At 33.7% G+C, this 14,929-nt stretch overlaps 1 long non-coding RNA gene and 1 other non-coding gene across 2 annotated transcripts in view; both read right to left on the bottom strand.

Annotated features, from left to right (window-relative positions):
• Positions 1–1,428: 1,428 nt before the first annotated feature.
• Positions 1,429–14,929, bottom strand: part of LOC118152212 (uncharacterized) — a 40,376-nt gene continuing 26,875 nt past the window's right edge. Inside the window, exons 4-5 of the long non-coding RNA XR_004740695.3 lie at positions 7,028–7,124; positions 1,429–2,365 (exon numbers count right to left, since the gene is read on the bottom strand). This is a non-coding gene — a long non-coding RNA (uncharacterized LOC118152212). The remainder of the gene's footprint in view (positions 2,366–7,027; positions 7,125–14,929) is intronic.
• LOC118152447 (U4 spliceosomal RNA) lies at positions 3,914–4,054 on the bottom strand. The gene has a single exon (XR_004741212.1). It is a non-coding gene; the product is annotated as a U4 spliceosomal RNA (small nuclear RNA).

The following is a 14,929-nucleotide window of genomic DNA, read 5'->3' as shown; positions in this document are numbered from 1 at the left end:
TAGACTCCAAAATATAGACACATTCATAAGAAAAGAAAAGAAATCTTGAGGGTCTACAATCTGAGAATAGAGAATGAAATTAGAAACTAAAATGAGCTACTTAAAATATACAACAGTACAATGTTTATATACCTCAATTTATAGGCTCAAATTGGTAGCACTACATATTAAATCCTTAATCCATGCAGGTTTTTCTAGAAAGAGTTTCATGGTCACACTTCCTAAATCCTGTGATTTTCTTTAGGAGGATCAAAATATCTATTAACATATTAGCATCTTCGATAAAACTTGCAGTAAAGAAACCCAGTATTTTCCACATGTATTTGACCTTGGAGACACTTTTAGAGTAACCCCATTGATTAACAATCCTGAGAACATATATGAATAAACATTGCTCTAAGTTTATTGTCTTAAATCACAGATTTTACCTTTGTGCTTACCTACTCAAAAACCTTCAATGGATCTCTACTTTTTTTTTTCTAGAAAAATGTCCTTTTGAAGATCCTCCACAATGCAACCTGCTCTTTTAGTCTAATTTTATCTTTGCTGTTTCCCAGTGTAGATCCTTGGCTTTCATAAAGGTCAAACACTTTACTCTTTCCTAAACAAGACTTCCTCAAATTTCTAACTATAATCCTCTACTCCCTTTGGTCTCTATATATCCACACACTGGGTAAGCCATTTAAGCTCTCTTCTTTACAATGTTTCGTCTGAGCATTCAGCTCAAATTCATTGTTCCCATATAACACAGGAGGACCTGACCCCAGTAGACATAGTACCACTGGGAATATGTGGTATATTTATGTATTGTTCAGAAACATACAATTGTTGTGTTAAATCAGTATATCTTGGGTTTTATATAACATTTTTTTTGGTCTAAGAATGTTTAAAATATATTGCTTTTAAAGTGTGGCTTAATGTCTGCTAAAAATGCATGTATTAATAAATATGTGCAGTTTTCTACGAATGTAGGGATTTTACATGAATTACAAATATTGGTACACTTCAAAACTGAAGAGATGGAAGAGCACATGAATTTGCAGTGCATAGTAAAAAGATGTTAATTTGACTAACTTAGTACATTTTTTGAGATAGATTTTTTGCTCTGTCACCCAAGCTGGAGTGCAGTTGCAATTATAGCTCACTGCAACCTCTAGTTCCTGGGCTCAAGGGAGCCTTAGTCACCCAGGTAGGTGGAGCTGCAGGTATGTGCCACTGTGCCCAGCTACTTTTAAAATTTTTTGCAGATACTGAGTCTCGCTATTTTGTCCAGGCTAATACTTGGTACATTTTTAAGATACGACTTCACAGCTTGGACTTATTCATGAGTGTATACTGGAATATACTATTTTTATTCAGCATGCCAAAAGTGGAATATTGATGTGATATATTTGGGGATAACTGCATTAATGTGAAAATTATTTTAAACATTTTATCCAACCTGCAGAATAAAAGGGGCAAAAAATATGTACGTTGAAATGCGTCTATGAGTTTTTGAGCCAGAAAGTAACACATGCAAAATCTCTCAAATTTGAAGAGAAGATTTTTTTTTTAAAAAAAAGGAAGTAAAGCTGAGATTTGACTAATTTGTCAATTGTGACTCATAGAAGAGATTTTTGCCATATGGAAATAAGTTAGTAAATGATAATGTTCCCCTCAGGATATTTAAGCAAAATAGCTCCTTGAGAAAGGCAATTTATTTCTTAATTTTGAAGAAAGATCCTAGGGACTGATAAACTGTGAAAGGACCCAACAGTATAATCTAGAGTTAGTAAAAGGCAATTAGACTTTCTGATACTGGCCTTTACCACAGCTGGGAGTAAGACTGTGTAATCATTAATCAGTCTGAACATACTGGTATACTTAATATTAAAGGTTTCCAAAAACAGAGGAAAGGTACGTAAGATGAGTATCATATTTTGTTCCAGAGAAAAAAACTCATAGGCTCATGTATCAGGAAACTAGTTTTCATTGATGGTGTGGATTAATTACTATGATATACTGAGTTAAATACACACACACACACACACACACACTTTTTATTCCACAAAGGCAACATGTAAGACTTTGAGGGATTAGTGTAAAAAGCCTTTTATTCAGAAAGCACTGGGCATTGCCTTTCACATTTTTCTGTACTTCTTTCCACACTGGCCAAATGAACCAGTGCTCTAAAGATCTGTAGTGAATGCCAATTCTATTTTCCATGTTTGTTCTATGTTGTATTTGTCCATAGAATCTAGGAAAACACTGATTTTTCCTTTTTGCCTTGGTCCTCAATGTCAATCTTAATTTTTCTGGTTTAGTCCTTCCAGAGAAGGTTTAGTCCTTCCAAAGAAATTGTTCCTTGGATATGTAAAAGAAAATGCTAGAAAATAAAATTGTCAAAGAAGAATTACAAGTTTCTAAAATAGAAAAAGAGAAACTACATTGTGTTTACACAGATGTTATAATAAATTTTGTTACAAGGAAATGTATGATTATTAGCATCTTAACAAATATCACCCTATTAGTTCTCCAGTATAGAGCAGAGCTTCATGGGAGGAAATAATTTGGATTATCTACAGGAAAGCTGGGGGACCTAGGAAGAAGGACCAAGGAAGAAAGAACTGAGAAGAGGCCACCACACCCAGCCTCTCCCAAGATTTTTATTTAAAAAATGCTGTTAGGTTGGGTGCAATGGCTCATGGCTCTAATCTCAGCACTTTGGGAGGCCAAACCAGGTGGAACACTTGAGGTTAAGAGTTCAAGACCAGCCCAGGCAACATAGCAAAACCTCATCTCCATCTCTACTAAAAATACAAAAATTAGCTGGGCATGGTGGCACACCCCTGTGTGCCAGCTATTTGGGAGGCCAAGGCAGGAGAATCACTTGACCCTGGGAGGTGGAGGCTGCAGTGAACCATGATCATGCCACTTCACTCCAGCTTGGGTAACAAAGTAAGACTGTCTCAAAAAAATATATATAGCAGTTAAATCTTGACCTCTTATTCCTAGTGTCCACTATCACACAACATCAAAGGACCAACACTGGAACTTTTGATTACTGCCCAGTGTTCAATTAAACAGTATCTAATATAAAGGTACACACGCTTCTCCCAATGTTCAATTATGCAATATCTAATATAAATGTACATACTCTTTTACCTGTTTAATGGGTCATTTCTAGATATTATGGTATTTTCTCTTTGTAAGACTAGTACTTGCTCTTTCAATTAGCAAGTTTTTGTCCAGTTGCCTAACTCTCCCAAAAAGAGTTTGTAAAGGTGAATGCCTAAAAATGATTAACATGCTACATTTTCTGCTTTGTGCTATCAAGATTAGTTCAAGATATAAATATATTTTCTACTGTTTCTGATTTGAAAACTAATTACATATCAAATTAAATAATCTAGATCATTGCCTGATTTAAACATTTTATATTACACTGTGTGCTATGAAGAATAAATTAAAAACTTTCTAAAGAAGGCAAATTTCCAATTTCCTATGCTATTATTCATGATTATGTTTCAGATAAAACTGGGAAATAAAAAGTTTTGTTTCTTCAAAATAAAAAAGAACTAGCAGAAAAAGAATTTTTTTAAGGCAATAAAAACACTGACATAATAATGGTTACTCCTTGGAGGGGAAAGGTAATGCGGTAGAGAAAAGGTGAAAAAGAAACATCAAACATATGTGTACTATTTCCTTAGTTAAAAAAATACTTAAAAATTCTAGCATTATGTCATATGCTTCAGTTATCTATCAAAACATAATTTTATGACATAAATATGTATAGCATATGCATGAATGCATGTGTGCCTATGTACATATATATATACACATATAAACATATAAAACATTGCTCAATTAATAACTAAACAAGTAAACTACAAAAATTCATATGTATATGTATTTTAAACCCGAGATAATTCAGTCTCTGTAGAGACTGTCAAAAATTGCCAATGCTGATTATATTTCAAGTCGTCGTGGCGGGGTATTGGGAAAAGTTTCCAATTAGCAATAATCGCACCTCAGGTAAACCTCATAGGCTATGATGCTGCCACTATGCAAAGCTAAAGTACAGAAATTTTTATCATAACTTTATTTTCTTATATTTTTGTGATTTCTCTATATTGATGGATGTGAATCTGATTTACTCAGTCTAGTTGCTATACAATACTACTCCATTAAATGAATAATGCATTAATCTCTAGATTAGATAGATAGATGATAGATCAATACAGATATATATACTTCCTGGAGCTTTGCCTAGATTGTTAGTTTTCAAAGGAAGTTTTAAAAAATTATCTCTATCAACGTTTTTTCTAGATTACTAAATTGTGCTTCGTTTTTGTTATTATCTTCAACTTTCTTATTGTTCTTTTATATTCTCTAGCTAGCTTCTTAGATTAAATGCTTAATTTATTTTTTGTAATAAATATATTGGAGCTATTAATAATTTCTAGATATTGTTTTAGCTGTACCTCACAAATTTTGATTTTGTTTTTAATATTTTAATATTTTTACTATCATTCACCTATTTTATTTTATAGTTTTCTTTGTGACTTTTCTTTAAAGCCACTAATTTTGGGGGTTTTGTTTTCTTACATCTTACAAACTGTGACCTTTTAATTAATATTTGTAAGTTAACTTCTAATTTAGTGATCCGAGAATACAGTTTAAATGATTATGATTGTGACTAAGAGCAGTTACTTTTTTAACGTACATGTGATAATTTGATACATTCATATAATATGTAAAGATCAAATCGGTGTATCCAGCATATCCATCACCTTAAATATTTTCCTTTTCCTTATGCTAGAAATATTCAAATTATTATTTTCTACCTATTTTGAAATGTACAATAGATTATTGTAAACTATAGCCATCCTACTCATCTAACACTAGCTCTTATTTCTTCTATCAAACAGTGCATTTGTACCTATCAATCAATTCCTTCTCTCACCTCCTACTACGCTTCGCAGCTTCTAGTAATCACCAATCTACTCTCTATAGTCATGAGATGCACTTTTCACCTCCCATGTATGAGAACATGCAATGTTTGTCTTTCTGTGCTTCACTTATTACTTTAAACATAATGATCTCCTGTTCTATTAACATTGGAGCAAATGACAGGATTTCATTTTTTATGGCTAAATAAGAGTTTATTTTGTATGTATACCACATTTTCTTTGTCCATTCATTCCTTGATGGGTATTTAGACTGTTTCTCTACTTTGGCTATTGTGAATAGGACTGCAATAAACATGGGACTATAGATATCTCTTTGATATGTTGATTTCCTCTTTGGGGAGTTATATATTCAGTAGTGGAACTGATGGATCTTATGGTAACTCTATTTTTAGTTTTCTGAGGAAACTCCATACTGCTCTCCATAGTGGTTGTAATAATACTGTACAAGAGTCCCCTTTCTCCACATCTTTGCCAGCATCTTTTATTTTTAGTCCTTCTGATAAAGGCCATTCTAACAAGGATGAGAAGATATCTTTTACTTTTTGAGACGGAGTTTCGCTCTTGTTACCCAGGTTGGAGTGCAATGGTGTGATCTCAGCTCTCCGCAATCTCCGCCTCCTGGGTTCAGGCAATTCTCCTGCTTCAGCCTCCTGAGTAGCTGGGATTACAGGCACGTGCCACCATGCCCAGCTAATTTTTTGTATTTTTAGTAGAGATGGTGTTTAACCATGTTGACCAGGATGGTCTTGATCTCTTGATCTCTTGACCTCGCGATCCACCCACCTTGGCCTTCCAAAGTGGTGGGATTACAGGCGTGAGCCACCGCGCCTGGCCTGAGAAGATATCTTATTAAGTTTTTTATTTGTATTACTCTGATGATTAGTGATGAGCATTATGCCGTATGCCTACTGACCGCCTGTATGTCTTCTTTGGGAAATTGTCTATTCAGATCTTTTGCTAGTTTTTAAAGCAGATTTTTTTTTTTTGCTATTGAGTTGTTTGAGTACCTTATGTATTCTGGTTATTAATTGCTTGTCAGATTGGTAATTTGCAAACATTTTCTCCTATTCTTTGAGTTATCTCTTACTTTTTATTGTTTCCTTTGCTTTACCAAAGCTTTTTAGCTTTATGGAATCCCAATTGTCTATTTTTGCTTTAGTTTTCTATGTTTTTGAGGTGTTTGAAAAAAATATTTGCCTAAATCAATATCTTGGAGTGTTTTTCCTAACTTCTCTTCAAGAAGTTTCATGGTTTCCATCTTAGATTTAAGTCTTTAACCATTTTTATTTTATTTTTAAGTATGGTAAAAGAAAGAGGTCTAGTTTTATTCTTCTGCATATAGTTATTGTTTGCTAAGCACCACTTATATCTTTTCCCTATTGTATGTTCTTGGTGCCTCTGTCAAAGATGAGTAGGCTGTAAATGTGTGGATTTACATCTGTGTTCCCTATTCTCTTCCATTGATCCATGTGTCTGTTTTCATGCCAGAGCCATGCTGATTTTGTTCCTAGAGCTTTGTAGTAAATTCTGCAGTCAGGTAATGTGATACCTTCAGCTTTGTTCTTTTTGTTTAAGGTTGCCTTGACTATTCAGGATCTTTTGTGATTCCATTTATTTTATGATCATTTTTATTGTTGTGAAGAATATAATTGGTATTTTCATAGGGATTGCATTGATTCTGTGAATTGTTTGAGATACTATTGTGATTTTTAACAATATTAATTCTTCCAGTTCATGAGCATAAAATATATTTACATTTTTGTTTATGTCTTCTTCAGTTTCTTCCATCAGTGTTGTATAGTTTTCCTTGTGAGATCTTTCACATCTTTGGTTAAATTGAATCCTAGGTCTTTTACATTCTTTGTCGATATTGTAAATGGAATTGCTTCTTTGCTTTCTTTTTCAGATTACTCACTTTTGATATATATAAATGCTACTAATTTTTGCATTTTGATTTTGTAGCCTGCAACTTTATCAATATATCTCTTTAGGGTAGTAACATATTATGAGCATGTGAGAGTTTTCCTATAAAGTATATAATCTCTGAAATATATTTAGATTAATAATATACTTACCTGAATGCAATTCAATCAGCAAAGGTGAATCTTCTCTGTTTCACAACTTCTTCTCCAGCTTTTACAATACCATACTCCAAATTATAACATATAGAGCCTACAAAAATCTCAAAGTACATTTTTATCAGTGCTCCCTTTATAAAGTTAAAAAAAGAAAACAAAACATGTTATGTAATTAAAACAGAACATGTTATACAGTTCTAAAAGATATCTTGAATTTATTCATTTATTTATTTATATCTTATTCTTTTCAAATTCTACATATGACCTTAAGGAGACCATATCCAAAGCATTAACAGAAGAGATTGTTTAGTTGATTAAGATGGGAGCATAAGTGCTTGAGAACAATGAACGGTGGCAGCTGGATCTACTGATCAAAATGACAGCATACTATTTTTAAACAAACGTAAATGGAAAGTAGGACATCTGTATGAAAACTTAGGTCTTTTAGAAGCAAGAAATTTTTGTTTTTTAAGTAATCAAGGACATAAAGTAGCATAAATATACAATATTAATCTGCTAAGAAAGAGAATCTCAGCTATTTGAGTAGATTACATGAAAAGTAACAAATAATTTTATCATCACTTAAAAGCAGACTGAATACTCCCACATCAATTTGTCATTTTAACAGAGAGGAAGCCATGTTAACATAATATTTTAGCAGTAAGGAATTCATGGGGTTCTTTTCTTTTTATCTTATAATTAAACTCATAAAAGCTGAGTTAACATTGCCAAAATTTTAATGGCTTTCATTGCTTTTCTTCAGACTCACTTGCAATTGCTATAAATTAAGACAAAGTTTCTACAAGCAATGCCCAATCTTGGCTTTCTGGGCCACATTGAAAGAAGAATAATTTTCTTGGGCAACACATAAAATACACTAACACTAACAATAGCTCATGAACTAAAAAACATAATCTCTCTCTCTCTCTCTCTCTCTCTCTCTCACACACACACACACAACTCTCTCTCTTTCACACACACACACACACACACACACACACACACACAAATTTCGTAATTTTTAAGAAAGTTTACAGATTTGTTTTGGGCTGCATTCAAAGCCATCCTGGGCCGCATGTGGCCCACAGTCCGATGGTTGAACGAGCATGCTTTATACAAACCTTTTAAACTTTCTCTGTCCATACACGTTTTTTTCTTTCACTACTCTACTTAACTTTCTCGACAACCAGACTCTTTGTTTTAAGACAAAACTACTCTCTTTTCCCACTGATGAATAAAAACACATTCAAATACTTTGCATACATACTTGGTCTTTTTCTGAAACCATAGATCCCAGGATAGCTTCAATGTTCATCTTTAACCAGAATATCTAATTTATCTTTTACAAAAATTTGGAAGTAATTGAGCACACAAAACAATTCCCTACAGCTGCATGCACAATTTTTACACCTTCTTAAAATGGAAAAAATATAATCAAAAGGTATAAAATTTTATAACATGCAAATAATAAGCAAAAATATGGTCTAATATTTCAGCATTTTATCTTGCATAGAAATTATCCAAACATTCAAATATTATCCTTTAATTTATCATTAGCCTAGGTTCCTAAAGTTAACTAAAAAACTTGGAAATTATGTTTAAGCAGACTTACCACTTAACATACTTTCTGTTTAATAAAAAGTTTTTCAGAATTACATTCTAATTTAGTTAAATAAAAATTGTTTAGAAAATTTTTATAGATTCATGAGGTTCATGTCCTGAGGTCTATGCCAAGGAAAGGAAAAAGGAAAGAAGAAAGGGAAGGGGAGGGGAGGGAAGGAGAGGGGAGGGGAGGGAAGGAGAGGGAAGGGAGGGGAGGGGAGGGGAGGGGAGGGGAGGGGAGGGAAGGGAAGGGGAGGGGAGGGGAGGGGAGGGGAGGGGAGGGGAGGGGAGGGGAGGGGAGAGGAGGGGAGGGAAGGGAAGGGAAGGGGAGGGGAGAGGAGGGGAGGGAAGGGAAGGGAAGGGAAGGGAAGGGAAGGGAAAAAGATCAACAATTGCTGAAACAATTGTACAGCAAACAATCAATAGAGAAGAAACAACCTATGAAATGGGAGAACATATTTGCAAACCATGCATATACCAAATACATATAATAAATTAAATAAATCAATTGTAAGAAACATATAACCAGATTAAAAATGGGCAAAGGGCCAGGCATAGTGGTTCACTCCTGTAATCCTAGCACTTTGGGAGGCCAAGGCAGGTGTATCATTTGAGGTCAGGAGTTGACCAGCCTGGCCAACATGATGAAATCCTGTCTCTACTAAAAATGCAAAAATTAGCTGGGTATGGAGCAAGTGCCTGAAGTTCCAGCTACTGGGGAGGATGAGGTAGCAGTGAGCTGAGATCGTGGTATCGCATTCCAGACTGGTTGACAAAAGCGTAACTCCATCTCAAAAAAAAAAAAAAGAGCAAAGAATATGAATAGATAATTTCCAAAAGAACACATACAAATGGGCACAGGTATATGAAGAAAATTATCAGCATCACTAGTCATCAAGGATATGGAAATCAAAACCACAATGACATATCATCTCACATATGTCAGAGTTACTATTATCAAAGAGACAAAATATAAGTGTTGATGAGGATGTGAAGAATAGGGAACCCTTGTACACTACATAAATTGGTATAGCCATTATAGAAAACAGTATGAATGTTCCTCAGAAAAATAAAAGTGTACATATGATCTAACAATCCCACTACTGGTTATATATCTAAAGGAAATGAAATCAGTATGCTGAAGAGATTTGCATTCCTATGTACATTACAGCATTATTCACAATATGCGAGACATGAATCAACTCAACTGTCCATAATGGGTAATGAATAAAGAAAATGTGGGATATATAGATAATAAAATACTATTCAGCTATAAAAAATGAAATTCTGCCATGCCATTTGCAATAACATAGATGGACCTGGGACCCTCTATGTTAAGTGAAATAAACCAGGGACAGCAAGGCAAATGGAATCTAAATAAGTCTAAACAAAGAGTAAACTGGTGGTTACCAGAGGCTGACAGATGGGGGTATTGGGAAAATGTTAGTTGAAGTATATCAACTTTCAGTTGGATGGGAGGAAAAAGTTCAAGAGATCCATTATACGGCATGAAGGCTGTAGTCAATAACAATAAATTGTATACTTAAAAATTGCTAAGACAGTAGATTTTAAGTGTTCTCACCACAGACAAAAAAAGTATGTCTGAGGTAATATATAACGTAAAATAGCTCTATTTAGCCATTTCACAATATATGCAAATAACAAAACATCATGTTGTACATCATAAATACATAACATTTTTACTTGTCAATTAAAAATAAAAAAAGTTTAATATCTAACAATATTTTAATATATGTGAAAGAGTATTAAATTTGTATAAAACCAAAACATAGCTATGAAGCTTATAAAGAAAACTGGTATAAAATAATAACTGTCAAATCCACAATTATAGATAAAGCAGACAAAGAAATTAAGGTTAGATCAAGCAGTCAAAACTCAGCAAGCCTGGTATAACAGGCATGTGGGGAACCCAACAGACAGGGAGCACGTTCACTTCTGGGATACCTAAGTCAGTGTTGAAGCATTTCTCAACAATTAAAGGTGATATATTGGCAAAATGCAATAAAATTATCTCCCCCAAGCATATATATTGAGGAAACTGAAAACTACACTTCTAAATCAGTCTTAAGTGAAAGAATATATAATAAAGGTCCAAATATATATAGAAAAAATGATGAAAATTTTATATTTCAATACTTGTGCAATGGTGCTGAAGTAGTACTAGGAAAGATTTACAGAATGCTTTGCATATAGTATCCACATATTAGAAACAAGGAAAGAATGAAAATGTGTGACTTAGGTATGCAATATATAAAAATAGAAAAAAGCAGTATGTACATGACAGAAGTAGAATGAATAAAATGATCAAATTAAGAACAAAAATTAATATAGGCGAATTTTACTTATAAACATTAGAAACAAAATGCTGTGTGAAATGTCAAGACAAATCAAGGAATATATACATTTAAAATGTGAGAAACTAAGTGTCAGCATGGATTTGGAACAACTAACTTTCCTACACTGCTGCTTGATGAGAAATGTTAAAAATCACTCTGAAATTTTAATAAATTCATAAATTAGGAAACATATCCAAATGAAAGAAGATCTTGGCATTACATTTAAGACTGTTCTAATAATTTGCAAACGCTTCAATTTCTCCTTTCATTTTTCTGGGAAATTTTTAACCATTTACTGAATGTCAGTAATTAGGAATTCTCCAAAATGCTGGAAAACACAATTATGCACAGGACAGAGTTTGTGCTATAAAGGGATTCAGGGACAACTTCAATGACAGACCTGAAACTACTAATAGATGAGAACATAGAAGTATCATAGGTATTTACAAAGGAATATGATGAAAAGTAAATTGGACATAAAGATTAATTCTGCTAATTCTGCTCAAAGAGAGGTCTGTGGACAGAATGTGCACAGAAAATACTTCCCAAATATGGCGATATTTAAGTATGACCTTGTAGGATGAATGAGTTTTCCTTGCAAATAGCTTCTGGGGAAGGGTGAAGATAGAATTTTAAATAGCATCAACAACATGAAGAAAGTTTCGAAGATAAGAAAGTGCATGGTATGTTTGAGGGGTATGTGTAGTGATGAAAGAAGAAGCTGAGAAGTTAGCTAGACACAGTGGTGTGCTAGCTAACCTCAGCTGTTGTGGAGACTGAGATGGCATTATCACTTGTGCTGGGAGTTTGAGACCAGCCTGGGCAGCAGGGCAAGACCCCTGTCCCATATATACATATGGCTAAACTGAATGGTATGTATGATATTAGAAGGAGTAAAATAGCTACTATGAAATCACCAGCACATCAAATTGTTTTAAATCCACTACTGAAAGAAATAACTCATTTGCAAAAGAATGTCACGTGACTACTTGAAATTCTAGAGTTAACATATATTACTGACTGCTTAAACATTCCAAGAAATTTCTACTATTTTAATTCAAAACATTTAGGTCATTTAAAAAAGATAATTTTGGTGAGGATAAAATAGAAAATTTTGAAATACTACATTTGTGTGTATGTTTCTTTTTAAAATATGTGTTATCTCTTTGGACATTCACTGAATGAGAATGTTTTTCTCTCCTGATACTTTTTAAAGAGGTAGCTAACCTACCTCTTTGAAAAAAGTAGCATGCATTTTATAATGAAAGGAATTGTGCTATCATCTCAGTTCTGTGTTTAATATGCTTAAACACATATAAAACCCTAATTTAATAGAGCTAATATGCTTAATATTTTTAATTTTTAAAAAATTTAAATCATATATTAGGGCTATGTAGGTTACATACAACAGATATCCACTTGGATTTTCTTAAACCAAAAGGAATTTGTAATAAGGATATTCAGGTGGAATTCCAAAAGGGACTTGAGCAATTAAGCTCCAGGAATAGTAAAAATGATGATAGCTCCAGAAACCTCAGAAATAAGAGTCTTGTGTCTTCTCAGTTCCATTCTCAAGAATGTAATTCACTGTTGGATCCATCAGCCAAGGTCAGTCTGGCAGGACCATAGAGAAGAGCAGCAAGTTAGACCAGTAGGGGGCGGGCTACTTCGCACTGAATCAATACACACGTGAAAATATGAATTTCACGCATGTTTCTTCCTCCAAATAGGAGTTCCAAATAATTAAAACATTTTGTCTTATGAATGAGTGGAGTCTAAATGTCTTGTATTCTTTTTGTATCACTGAACTTATACATCCTCTTTATCCTAATACTTGTCTATAAAGAAAAGGTATGTAAAAAGAGCACAGGCCAAGTTCAAACATTTTCTTTATGTTTTGTTTGGGAAAATATCTGACATAATATTTGTCAGAGGCGAAATGTAACAGTTGCCAGGGAACTACAGTCAGTGGCTATAAAAAGATTAAGACAGGTCTTGTATTAAATATTACCCTTAGCAAGAAAGTCCAGCTAAAGAATGGCAAATGAGAGGGCTGACACACACTTACTGTACAAGAGATACGATAAAGAAGCATTCAGTTTGCGGAAATCAAACAGTCCCTGTTTAAGTTTGAATGCAGACTTTCTCTTTGGTTGTACTGTGAAAAGGAGATGGATTTGAGTCATGGAGCATGGGCTTTGCACTTCCCTCGGCTAAGGAAAAAAAAAAACTTGAAGAAGCTCAGGAAAGAGCCCAAATGCACACATGTGGAGCTGGCCTGAAGCACTGGAGTGGGTCTTAACCCTAAAGAGTGCTGTAAGGTTAAAAGGATCATGTTACCTGAGGTCTCTGGAAAAGCCCGGAAAAGAAAACATAACGCAGGCCAATAGTAGGTCACTAACTGAACCCTTATTGCATCCCAGACACTTCACTGACATTCTCTTGCTTTATTTTAAATGATCTTCAAAATAATCTGAGGTAAGCATTATTCTTCCCTACAGTTTACAACTGAAAAAACCTGAGGCTCAGGGAAATCAAGCAGCTTGCTCAAGTAAATGAGAGAGTCAGAATCTGAACCTTGGGCTCGTGCTTTTGGGGCCGCGTTCTCATGACCACACAGACATCCTCTCCTTCTTAAGAAAGCACCAGATGTCCTTGGAAGTTTATGCTTTTAAACCTTGGCTCTGGAAAGTAGTGAGGGACTGACAAGTGGCCCCACATAAAGTCCAAGCCTTTGAACCACATGAATTTACTCTAATACTTCCTATAAACAGATGTCAGCATAAAGAATTTAAGAGGAAAACCAGTCCCTTCGTTGTTAAAAGATTACCCTAAAGTATACCAAGTGATGATAGTTTCTCAGGCAGCACCATACCTTAGTAAAGCACTAACTTTGTGTCATATTTTTTACTGGGGTTATGAATTTGATTCTTTTTAAATGGTTGGCAATTTAGCAGGTCCTATTTGCCAACCCCTTAACACTTTTCTTGCAACTATAACAAAGTGTACTCCATACTTGTGTAAGTGTGACTATTTCTCTATTTGTATATCCATCCAAAACAGGGTTGTAGCTCTTTGTTCTCATTTCTGTGTTTATATATTAGAATTAACAAGGATATTTACTAGTGTTCTGAGCATGCATGACAAATTTTTTTACTATAATTACGTATAGTTAACTTAAAACATTTACATACGTATATAATTTATATGTTGTAATTAATAATTATAGAAATCATATAATCAATTATAATTAATAAATTTAATAACAGAAAGTAACTAATATTTTATAGAATCACAAATTTCCATATCATATGTGTTTTTTTCTTCTTTTACAAATTTTTTTCTTTTCTAACTTGCATATTGATTTTTTATGTATCTCCTCAACTATATTATAGACACTATTTGGTAAGGGCTCTAACTTAATTGTAGTCTTAGTTTTTGTACTACAGTGGTATTTATCTTGGCTATGCTAGAAATTAGTACTCTTTAAATTTTATACCTAAAGAGAGTACAGTTAAAACAGTTTTAAGATACGTAACTGAGTTTATCATAGCAATACCTTCTATTACTTGTTTTCCTTCCAGGGTCTTGTAAATTGCTTCAGAGAAGGATTTTCAAAACTAGACATTGTGCACCTCTTCCAGAATTTTTGCCAAATATGTCACTTGTACTATTATCTAATTGAGTAATATTTTCTTTAAATAAATTTAGAGCCTTTATCTAGAATGCTGTCTATGATGGGGCTATATAACTCCGGCAAATGAATATCTTGCCTTAAAAAAGTCTTGGTAAAAATTAATACACTGAAAACAAAATTATAGCTTTATATTCTTACCTGCCCTTAACTGAACTAAGGGGAGAGAGAGAGAGAGAGTAGAAATTATTAGAGAAACATGAAATACACACTGGTACTAATATGAGACTTTATACTTCACATAAT

Source organism: Callithrix jacchus, chromosome 3 (assembly GCF_049354715.1).
Source record: "Callithrix jacchus isolate 240 chromosome 3, calJac240_pri, whole genome shotgun sequence".
NCBI classification, from domain to species: Eukaryota; Metazoa; Chordata; class Mammalia; order Primates; family Cebidae; genus Callithrix; species Callithrix jacchus.
The sequence above is the reverse complement of the archived record's forward strand: the minus strand, read 5'-3'. Positions and strand labels throughout refer to the sequence as shown.